We start from the raw sequence: 10,368 nt of genomic DNA on the forward strand, positions 1-10,368 counted from the left end.
TTTTTTTTAGTTTAAAGTCATTTCTCCCTTTTTTTCTTCAAACATAATTACAATTTTAATACCTTGAAAGGTATGCATGAGTATTTTTTTCATTTTGATTCAATTAATACTCCACAAACTTTTTTTTTTTATTTACATCTTCACTGTCTTTGATAATTATACTTTAGACCCCTCAACTACATATTCAGATTCATGGCTCCAAATGCACAAGAATTGTGTTGTGAAATTTGCAACACTTTGGTGTCCATCAAATATAGTAATTTCTCAACGCTGAATCAAAAAAAAAAAAAAATCCTTTTCTTTCACAACAAGGATTTGAACAAAGAACCTTATGATAGGCTACCAGCAGAGTTTCCATTGAACCCCAATTTTTCTTGATAGATTTACCTCAAATTTTATAAAAAAATACTCTTAAAATACCTTACCGTAAATTTAATTCTTACTAAAATTCTTGTGCTATTATTACATTTGTGTACGTGCTAAATATCCTATGTCTATAATTCTTTATTCACAAAAATACTTTAGTTTTGGTTAGCTAAAAAGAGACTTTAGTTATTGTTAATTTAGTGACATTGGTTAGGATGTCTTCTCTTCTGCAGCATTTGAGTTCTTTTTGTTCATATTATGTTCTTTTTTGCAACACTTTTAGATTATTTTCTAAGAATTACTATGAACAAGATGCACTTTATTTTTCATTTTCACATTTTCTTTTATTACGAGGTATCAATAAGTTTGTGCATCTGTGAAATTTCCTGTTGTAATAATTCTTTATGCATAAAAATTTGGTTATTTTTATTTTAGGGATGCTGCTTGGGAAGCCAATTTTTAGACAGGACCGAGATATGATGTTGTTATATGCAATAAAATTTTTTAGTGATTTCTATTTTTGTTGTAATAATTTTGACTTAACTAACATTGAAAACTCAACTATACACCCAACAGCTCATGATGCATTACTGTCAAAATTTTCAACTTAACTATACATTCAGATTTATCTTACATGCACAAGAATTCTTTACTCTATTTACATCTGTTTTCTGGGTTAAAAAGTATAGGTAAGAATCTAATACTGTTCTTAATGATTATATGAAGATTTCCCCCTCTAACCCCATGCTTTTTTCTTTTGAATCTCTCAATAGTTTCTTTATTTATTTGTCACACATCAAGACGATGAAGATTTTCCTTTTAATTCTCTACATAGAGAGATGGATGAGAGATAGATATTGAACTATCAGCTTATGCATTGTCTATGTCTTTATAGCCCTATCTCAACTTCTTCTCCTCTTTTGTTTTCATTATCATATCTTGTTTTGACTTCCCTTTTCCTAATTCAAAAATTGATGAAGAATAAGGTTAATAGTTTTAAAAAATTATCTTATGTTTTACTTTCCTCTTTTACTTCCAACTTCAAGAGTTATACTTTGATCCACTACAATAAATTTGATGAATCTGTTTTATATAAGATTGTAGGAGATATTCCTGAAGAGATTGGTAATCTTAAAAGTCTAGAACTCTTATATTTAGGCGGAAATAAGTTTTTGCCCCAAATTTCATTAGCTATCTTTAATATGTCTGAGTTACGGGTTATTGATTTAAGTTGGAATAATTTGTCGGGAGGCATTCCTTCTAATATATGCAATGGACTTCCAACATTTACAATTATTTGGCACATTGCAAGGACCTCGAGGAGTTATCATTAGAATACAACTTTTTCAAAGGTATATACTTCTCACTATGCCAAATCTCTAAATTCAACCTTATCAAATATATTCTGATTGTATTTTTATGCACTTGACATTGGTATTGATCAAAACAATAAAACAAATTGGACTTCTTTATATCCTATTTTCATTTAAATGGAAATCTACTTTGGCAAATTAATTTATATGTACAAAAATAAACAACATTTCAAGAGCCCATATCAAACATGTTTTGGAAAAAATAAGTAAAATAAAAATTTGTATTATTTTATTAAATATAAAATTAATTTATATAATTTTTGAATTCTTTTGTTCGAAAAAAGCTTGCATCAGTTCACAACCAGTTGCCCGGTTTCCATTTTCCACCCTCATATATGGAAAAAATATTACATACCCTTGTATATGAGCCTAAATAAAAAACATAAAGTCTATAAACAAATAAAAAACACTATCTGTTTGTACCCTTGTATATATGAACCTCAATGACATATTTTGGTAAAATAATTTTTTATGTATCCAATTTTCTATTTTGTTTGCAAAATAATTCCAATCTTGCAAATAAGCGGGTTAAATCAAGTAATAATTGAAAGATTTCACATGTATTAGAAAGAAAGAGGGAGAGTAGAAGAAAGGGAGAATGAAAATAAACAATGTTTTAATTTTTTTTCATTTTTACATAAATGAAGTTCTTTTTTAAACGAATCAAATTATTTTCATAATAAATAAATAAATATACAAGTTGCGGCTATCAAACCTGTTTGAAGATAAATATAAAAACTTAAATACGTAAAAGCTCAATAGCCCATGCATTACTGCCCATATTTGTCTTAAATGATTTTCTCTGCATCATTTTAAATGAAAACATTGCCTTTTATTTTCATTTTTGTTTGTTCTTTTACAATAATATTGTTATAGATATTCTTAAAGAAATTGCCGAGATAATGAACATTTAAAAATTATGATCTTCAATACTACAATATATATATATATATATATATATGATGTCATCATATGAATTGTTCAGGATCTTGAGTGAGCTCATGCTATCAGCTCATGAACTGTCACCACAAAAACAACTTTTTTAGTTAGGCAAACTACATGGTCTTATTCTCATACAATATATATTAGCCAAAAATTTATATGATGATGATGGGTCTTACTTAACTTATGATACCGTATGTTATGTCCTGTTAGAATACTAGGCTACTTGGTCTGAGACATAAGCCTGATGAGTATTATTTCTTTAAAAAATTATTTTAATTCCTTTGTTCTAGAATAATTCCTTTATTTAAAAAACTACAGTATCAAAAAACAAGTAAAACTATAATATTTGATTTTTAACAAAGTTAACAATGTAATAGTATTTTTTTAAAATGAGTGAAAATATTGGGAATACCTTATGCCTAGCTAATTTGTGATTTCTAAATGGCATTAGACAATTTGTGCTTTAACTAATGTACTGTCCCTTATGCTTTTAAGTGTCAATCTTCTTTTAGGTCATATACCCAAAAGTATTGGAAATTTGACCATGCTTCAACAGTTAATTGTGGGTTCCAATAACTTGGAAGGTATTCATTCAGCAAATGATAGCATTGTTATATATATTTATTTTATCTGTTGCCTTAATTACAAGAAATATTCCTAATAAAATTGGTGATCTTAAAAACCTAAACATTGTAGACATGTTTTAACAGTTAAAAAATTACATATAATTGCTACAATCATTTTTTCAACTTCACATGTTTTAATTTTGTGCAAAAGCAGAAACATTAATTTTTAGTTTTCTTTTTCATCTGTTACCCCATTACAAAGATATTTTGTAAGAGATTGCGATATTTGAAATTGAAAATTTAATCTTGAATCTTAATAAGTTTTCTCAGTTTCAACCATTAAATGTTGGAGTGGAGGCATGTTTAAGACAAAAAACTAAAGCATGATTTAATTTTTATATTTAGGTTACAATGCTCGACTATGGTACGAATAAATAAAAAGTCTTGATCTTTTATTTATTTTAACAGAATTTTTTTTAATTATTTATAAGTTGAATTATATTTATAAAAATAATTTAAAGAATCTATGTAAAAGATAAGTGTCCATCTTGTTATTGTGTGGGGAGAAAGCTAAACTCTATATGTAGAACTTGACTGACCTAATATATAAAGGAGTATGGACAATGATACATCTCATTTGTTAGATATTTGTCTTATTTACTATTTTTATTATTCACTTTAAATAACTTCACTAAAATTAATCTTTTGAATACAGGTTTCATACCTATGGAAATAGGCAATCTCCATAAGCTTGAGATATTATCATTGTCAGATAACAAGTTGAGGGGATCTATTCCGTCCAACATTTTTAACATTTCAACTTTGTGATGCTTAAATCTTGGAAACAATTCTATAATTGGCCATCTTCCATCAAAATTTGGGAATCTCACTAGTTTCTATGAACTATACTTGGGAGAAAATATTTTGACAGGATCAATTTCAAAAGTAATTGGTGGCTTTCAGGATCTTCAATATTTGAATCTTGAAGGCAATGAGCTGCATGGCCTAATCATTGATGAGATATGTGAAATCACAAAGCTTGCCTATTTATCATTAAGCATAAACAAGTTTTCTGGAGGAATACCACATTGTTTAGGAAATGTTACCTCTTTACGAGAACTTTACTTGGACTCTAATAAGTTAATTTTAAAAATACCCTCCTCCTTTTGGAATTTGAAAGACATATTGAAAGTAAACTTGTCTTCCAATATTTTAGTTGGAAATGTATCAAGTTTTGGAAACTTAAATGTTCTTATATCACTGGATTTGTCAAGAAATCATATTTCAGGCAATATTCCAACATCTTTGGGTGGACTAAAGAACTTGCAAGATCTCTCCTTAGCACATAACAATTTGCAAGGAAATATTCCTAAATCATTTGGAAATATTCCTAAATCATTTGGAAATATGTTAAGCTTAGTAAATTTGGACCTTTTGAGAATAATTAGTTGGTGAGATCCCCAAATCCTTGGAGTCACTTACTTATCTTAAGTATATCAACCTCTCCTACAACAAACCACAAGGAGAGATTCCAAATGGTGGAGTTTTTGCAAATTTGACTGCTGAATCTTTCATCATGAATGAAGCTCTTTGTGGCCGTCCGCAACTAAAAGTGCCTCACTGTGATAAGGGATGAAGAAAATGTTCATAGGCAAAATCACTTTTACTAAAATGCATATTACCCATGGTTGTGTCAATAATTTTAGTTGTCTTGGGCATTATTCTTGTAAGACAAAGACGATCAAATTTAAGAGAACCAATTGATAGGGACTTATCTATTTTAGGAGGGCCAAGGAGGATTTCTTATTTTAAAATTCTAGAAGCAACTAATGGATTTGATGAGAGTAACTTTCTTGGAAAGGGGAGTTACGGTGAAGTGTTCAAAGGAAAGCTTTTGAATGGGATGAAGGTTGCAATTGAAGTATTTAATTTTGATTATGAAAAAATGCCGAGGTGCTTTGAAGTGGAATGCAACACAATGCGTAATGTGCATCATTATAATTTGGTGAAGATCATAAGTAGTTGTTCCAATGTTGATTTCAAATGTTTGATAATGGAGTTCATGCCTAAAGGGAGCAATGAAAAATGGTTGTATTCTCACAATTATTGTTTGGATTTTTTACAAAGGCTAAATGTAATGATAAATGTAGCATCTGCTTTGGAGTATCTCCATCGTGGCTTGTCAGTACCAATAGTTCATTGTGACTTGAAACCAAGTAACATTTTGTTGGATGGTGATATTGTTGCTCACGTGAGTGACTTTGGGATTTCAAAACTTTTAGATGAAGGGCAATCTAAAATACATACAGAAATAATACCTACAATTGGATATATAGCACCTGGTAATTTTTCTAAACCTAGCTTCATCATGTTCTTTTTGCATCTATATTTTGAGAATGCATTTTTTTAAATTTATTTTAGATTACATTGGAGTCACCTTATTAAATGATACTTATGAAATCTTTTATACTCTATCACTTATTATTTAAATTAGAAATATCATAAAAAATCAATATACAAAATATTCATTACTTTCTTTGAGCAATACTACAATTGTGTCCACAAAGCATTAGATCTTCTTGATTTAGTCTCTATTGATAAGAAGTTTAATTGATTTTCATTAAAGTCACCTATCAAATAAATACTTGAAACCATTTCCTCCAAATTCTTATATAGAGAAAAGTACACTTGAATATGTATATATATATATATATTCTGATTTTTTATTTGAGGAAGTTCTTTCATAAAATAGGCAACCAAAAGGATTTCTTATTTTCTATATTTTGCATTCATTGAGCTTGGTTGCTTTAATTATTTTTATGTGTATGTACATGATATGAGAGAGGGGGATGCAAATCACTACAACATGCACTTTTGTTGGATCTAAAAACAAGTCTCTCAAGGATTCTTTATTGTAATTGTATGTAAAAATAATAGTGTAATGATTACACAAGAAACACCAATACAAATGATCAGTTTTGAACAATTTATCTTAATGAAATGTATATTTTTAATTTATTTTGGTTCGTAAATTATGACTGTGAGAAATAAATTAATTTTTTGGTGCCTGAATCCAATTCTACGCAGAATATGGGTCTACTGGAGTTGTTTCAACAAAAGTAGATGTGTATAGCTATGGAATTATATTAATGGAAGTGTTCACATGAAAAAAACCAATAGAAGACATGTTTGTCTCAGGATTGAACTTGAAGAATTGGGTAAGTGACTCAACGCTACATGAAATGATTAATGTCATAGATTCCAATTTATTGCAAGGAGATGATCAATATTTTGGTGACATATTGACTTCTACATCCAGTATTTTTGAATTGGCATTAAATTGTTGCAATGATTTTTCTGAAATACAAAGAAATATGACAAATGTTGTTGTGTCATTAAACAAGATCAAGAACATGATTATGCAAAGACAACATTGTTGACATCATTAAACAAGCAATACTCTATTTTCAATTTATGTTGTATATTTCCTTTCAAAAACATGCTTGGCACATTACTTGTATGATGTATGCATGTTTTTTCACCAAACATAGAGAATTAGTGGTTGTAATGATTGTTATATCATATATGACATGCTTGATGAGATTTATAAGCAACAACGGAGTTCATACATTTTGTAAATAAATTAAACTTTTTATTTAACAAATGCAATGTTAAACAAAATAAAATGAATTAAATTTTTTACGTAACAAGGACAGACGAGAATGGTCCCCCCCCCTCTCTCTCTATATCCTGCAACTTCTAACTGACAAGAAGAATGGAGAGAATGAAATAATAAGCTCATTGAGAAACTTACAAAACAAGACCCAAAGCTTGTTGGGTAAAATTTCAAAAGGAGACCCCACCAAATTTTTATTATTGTTATTATAATATTTTTATAATAAAAAATCAAGGGCACTTTAGTAATTTCCCATATAAGAAAATAAAACTAACATTTGGCTTAAGTAAGATTCAAACTTTAGACCTCCATATAAATAACTAGTATAAATTTCACTAGGCCACTACTCCTCATTTGTCATAAGATTAAAATAAATAAATTAAATACCAATTGAAAGAGGATTTGTTTAATTTAAAATTTAGGGTCATTATAGAGAACTAATACAACATAATTTAATTTGGAGAAATGGAACAGGGAGATTATTCTTGTTAATATTTTTAACTCAAGAGATACATTGAAGAAGATTCTACAAACTACATTTTCAATCAAAAAATGCATGGATTAGCTTATTTGCAAAAGCGGCACCTCACTTATGAGCTAATTTAATTTGTTCATATTGAGTAAACTTTAGGTTAGATGTCCATCAATGACAAGAAAATAAAATATTTTCTTTCATAATAGTTTTACATACTAAAAGGATCGTCAAACCTAATAATAATGTAGTGAATCCCTTTTGGCATATTTTAGTGTCATAAAAGCCTTAATATAGAGATTTAGATCTTTGCTTCGATTTTATGTCAAAAACAGTGGAGGACAGTCAAGTTTCTACTTTAGACAAAAATTTGGAATGTTGCTCAAATTTTAGTGGTAAATAGCCTAATATGGTATTCCTTACTCTCTAAAGCTTAGACTCATGAGATTCCTAGTTTATCTCTCTACAATTTCTCAGGGAAAATCATTGGGCAGTTAGCAAGCTTGGCATTTCAAGTCTCGTTCTTCTAACCAGAAATTTAGACCAAGAAAAATGCAAACCAATAAAATCTAATGACATTTTTTTCCTTTGGAAATATGAATAAATAAATCATTGCCATTGTAACATCAAGAATTTTGGGCCTAGAAACTCAAGAATATGCCATAATTTAGTAAGCTACTTGGCCCGCTTTATCAGGAATCTCTAAAGTTCCTTAAAAAGATAGAATTACTCTCAAGGACCAAGTAATAATTTAAAATACTTTATGTGACAAAAACATAATATTTTCAGAGACTTCAAGAAAGTGTATTGTCCATAATTGAGGAATGAGCAAGTTAAAGTTCAAAAGAGTCCAAGATAGGCTAAAAGAAATAAATAAGGCCTAGGAGGATAAAAGAGGCATCTAGGATCAATCTTGAAAAATCATCAATGAAGTTGTTAGTAAAGTTATTTGATAAATTTATCCTTACATGTAACAGCTTAAAAAAATCATCTTATAGAATAAAAGATAAGAAAAAATGAGAGAGAGAGAGAGAGATACATTTAAAAATTGATTAGATATAAAAGAATATCACAAATTAGATAAAACGAACTATACAGCCAAAAAGAAAACCAAAACTAAAACCACTAGATAGATGTATGAAGATAAATTAAAGATAAAATAAATTAACAATAGATAACATATATCTTATTAATATATATATATATATATATTATCTAAATGTTTCAACTAGATATACACATATTATATAATATAATTTGAAAATAAAAAACCATTACTCTTTGTCAAAAAAAAAAAATTTAACCTTGAAGTTCTTAGAAAACCTAAATCTATATATATTTTAACCTCCCACCTCCCATGAATAGTTTCCAAAAGCCACCAAACCCACATCCTTAAATAGAAATCTCTTGGAGCTATGATTTAAACAAGTAAGTGTCAAGCCATTTTGATGCAGGATTTTTTGAGGTCTATTGATGTTTCATTAAAATATTTATAGTAAATGGATTCTTTTGACTTTGATAATTTCTATGCACAATCTAGACATCACTTTCTAGAAAGTTCAAAAAACCAAATTAGTTGGACTCTATAGCTTAAGTTATTAATTTTCTAAGTGAAGAGTCAAAATCAGTCTTGGAAACAAAGCAACTTTAGGAAATGTATTTACTGTATCAGTTGGCTCAATTAAAGTCTTATTTCTTATTTTTCTCTTGTAGAGAACTTGTCAAGGTTTATAATAAGCTAAGAATCAGAACAAAAGCAATTTTGTATAATGAGTTATGAATTTTAAAATTTAAGGTATAGATTCAATCCAAGAAACAGAGTAAGTATAGAAAAGCAATAAACTGTACTTTTTGGCATGAGAAAAGGCCATAACTATTTTTGTTTCTAGTTAAGAACTTCAAGAGATTTCAATAGAATTTTATGTTATTATCATACGAATTCTCTAGATTTAGTTATGATTTTTTAAAACAGTTTAAGGTCTAATTTTGCCCCTGTACTTAGGAGCATTAAGCACCATATACTTTTAAGTGGGGAAACTTTACCCCCAAACTATTTTTTTTAGGAGAAAAAAACCTCCTTCATTAATAAACCATTAACTCTGCCGTTATATGCTGATGCGGCATATTCGTGGGGCTTAGGCATAGTGACAAGTTAGATTCTGGCTATGATCTTTGGTGTTAATTTGCCCCTAAACTTTTTTTTAGGAGTGTTGAGCACCATAAAGTATTTTTCTAGTAGCACCTGGTACCTTGAAGTCTTATTAAAATAAAATTTAATAAATATTGCCAAAATATTTTCATATTTAATAATTTAAATATTATTATTTATAAATATTCATTCAAAATTTATAAATTACTTTTTAAATATTAACAACTCAAACTAGCATTTTATATATTTATAAATGACTTCTTATTTTTTTATATATCGATATTTGATCTTCTCTTCATGATAGTGCCCAAATCATTGTGCTTTTTGTGCATGTCAGAACTTACTTATATTTTTAATATTGATTAAGTTCCTTAATTTTTTTAGTCAACTAACAATTTTCCTCCCAAAGATTGCACTAGCCAAATTTGGTACACTATTAATAATCATTAAAAAGTTGGCCCAAGAGGACTGTCATGGCAATAATTTAATATTGTCGTAACAGCATCTTTTTATCCTACTTTTGTCTATCTTGCTTCCACGTGCTATAGGTAGGACTTATAAGTATTTCTAAAGGTTTTAAATGTTTATTTTGCGATGGTGTATTTGTTTGATGATTTAAATGACTTATTTTGTAAGTTGATTTTAGGATAAACTCCTTAACTACACTTATTTTATTGAATTGTGTGATTTTTAGATAATACTCGGAGCAAGTTTTACAAGTTTTGTACACATATCCTATGTCAATCACATCTGATTTTTTGGGTGTGACACCCTATTGCATTATCATTGAATTACTAATATTACAAAGAGGATTTGCATAT

This window comes from Prosopis cineraria, unplaced genomic scaffold, assembly GCF_029017545.1.
Source record: "Prosopis cineraria cultivar Desert tree isolate PC_DT_omini unplaced genomic scaffold, ASM2901754v1 PC6, whole genome shotgun sequence".
NCBI lineage: Eukaryota > Viridiplantae > Streptophyta > Magnoliopsida > Fabales > Fabaceae > Prosopis > Prosopis cineraria.